This window comes from Bactrocera tryoni, unplaced genomic scaffold, assembly GCF_016617805.1.
Source record: "Bactrocera tryoni isolate S06 unplaced genomic scaffold, CSIRO_BtryS06_freeze2 scaffold_7, whole genome shotgun sequence".
In the NCBI taxonomy this organism is placed as follows: Eukaryota; Metazoa; Arthropoda; class Insecta; order Diptera; family Tephritidae; genus Bactrocera; species Bactrocera tryoni.
The window spans coordinates 8455859-8458055 of record NW_024396366.1 but is presented as its reverse complement, the minus strand read 5'-3'; the positions used below and the strand labels follow the sequence as shown (position 1 = coordinate 8458055).

At 33.6% G+C, this 2197-nt stretch overlaps 1 pseudogene; it reads left to right on the top strand.

Annotated features, from left to right (window-relative positions):
- Positions 1 to 1299: 1299 nt before the first annotated feature.
- On the top strand, positions 1300 to 1688 carry LOC120781413 (annotated as a pseudogene).
- Positions 1689 to 2197: the final 509 nt, after the last annotated feature.

The following is a 2197-nucleotide window of genomic DNA, read 5'->3' as shown; positions in this document are numbered from 1 at the left end:
CACGGTGCCATATCAGGTGAATACGGGGAGTGGTTAATGGTTAAAATGAGATTGTTGGTGAAATAATCGGTCACAAGCGTCGATCTTCGATTTTTGGTCGTCAGTCAATTTGTACACACACCTTTCGTAAGCCCAAATGTTGGGTCAAAATACGATAAATCGATGTTTTGGAGATGTTGAATTCCATTTTCATGAATTTCAATGATGATTTTGGCAGATTTTTGATGAATTCACGCACAGCTTCGATGGAATTTCCGGTGATCACGAATTTTGATTGGCCCACATGTTGATCGTCATTGATGTTCTCACGACCACTTTGAAAACGTTGAAACCACTCTTGCAGTCTGCTACGGGATAGGCAATAATCGGCATAAACTTGATTCATCAATTGAAACGTTTCGGTAAAAGTTTTATCAATGTTAAAACAAAATGTAATGTTGGCTCTTTGTTCGAAGTTCATTATCGGTGCGCGAACATACTGACACTTAAAACGCAATAACTTCACTCCAAATCGATGAAATGTCATGAAATTCTCACTGGACAAACGATAAAGATGGCAGATTCTAACGCACCAGTCGGCATATAGATGGCGCTAGATTCAAAAATGCCTGTTTACTTTGGAACGCAACTTACGTATTTGATTTTCGTGCTGTTGCTGTCGCTTACTCGTTGAGTGCAGCAGTATGTACATATTATATTTGCATATTACACAGTAATAATTATAATTAGGGTATTCACAAGGTGTCATAGTGTGTCATATCGTCATATTGTCATATTTTTTTATGACTGTCATATCAACACTGTTGTTGTTTCACATGCAAAATTAAAATATGACTGATACAACTCTGCGTGGTATGTTTCTTGAGTTTGCTATTCTATCAGCTGTATTTGTTTACTTTCTTATTATTGACGTTTAAGTGTTTGAAATTAATAAATTAAATAAATTTCGTTATTAATATGGAAGCAAACCACGATATTCAGGTAAATTAAGTTGAATATAAATGAAATATGAAAATATATTGATGTTTATGTGGTTGCAAATGATTTTATTGCAGTGTAAGCCAAAACGCCGCCGTTTCAACCCGGTACATAAGTGGAATGCGGCAGAAGAAAAAGCGCTTGTGGAGTTCCTAATTGAAAATAGAGGTTTCGAGGTTTGTCATTTTAATTTAAAAAAACAAAACAAAGTCAAATAATTTTTTTTTTAAAGAAACCAACGGCTCAAAGCGTTATGGTCGTTTCATCGAAGACACGCAGCTGACGGTAGAATGGAAACTAGTGCGCGCAAAAGTACGCAATATGCGGACTAATTATAATAAAGCAAAGGAGTGGGAAGGGTCGACAGGCGCAGGAAATATGGAAGGCGACACAATAAAAAGTAAATTCTTTTAAGGAAATCTCTTTTTTTTAATTGTGACCATTATTTTTTTCTATAGATACTTTAAGAAAAATGTGTTTTTTCTATGAAGAGTTGGACGATATTTTCGGCAGCAGATTAAATTGTTCTGCAGTAGTGGAAGACAGTTTGGTGACGCTGTTAGAAAGCGAAGCGGGCAGTTCAGTTAAAGCTGAAGAATTACGAAGTCCTGCGTTGAACGACAATGTGTGCACTCGAAGGCAGAAAGGAATATATTCCAAAACTGCCTTGTCGGATATTTTGCAGGTTCATGGCGAGATCGCAGAAATAAGGAAGCAAAAGCTTAAGATGGACGTTGCAGAAAGGGAAAGGGAAATGGCAATCAAAGAAAAAGAATTAGAGTTAAAAGAAAAAGAAATAGAATTAAAAAAAGAGAAATTAATGACAAATTAGAAATTGAAAAAATGAAATTACAAATGCAGGAGAGGTTGGCAATGGAAGAGCTTAGGCTAAAATATAAATAATTTTACAATGCACTACATTTTTAGTTCACTTTTTTTATGAATTTATTTTTATTATTATGTGTTTTTCTATGTTTTAAATGAAGTTTTTATGTTATAAGTTTTGTTGTGTTATTAACAGTTAGTGCCTTTTGAAGAATACGAAAATGAAATGATAAATGTACCTAACCCAAAATAAAAGAACCAAAATCAAAAATATAGTTGGATTATAAGTAAGCAAAATAACCATGCATTTTTATTAACTTGTATGATTAAAGAACAAATGCATATACATATGTGTATAAATATTAAATATTTTGATTTTGTATATAACGAAACA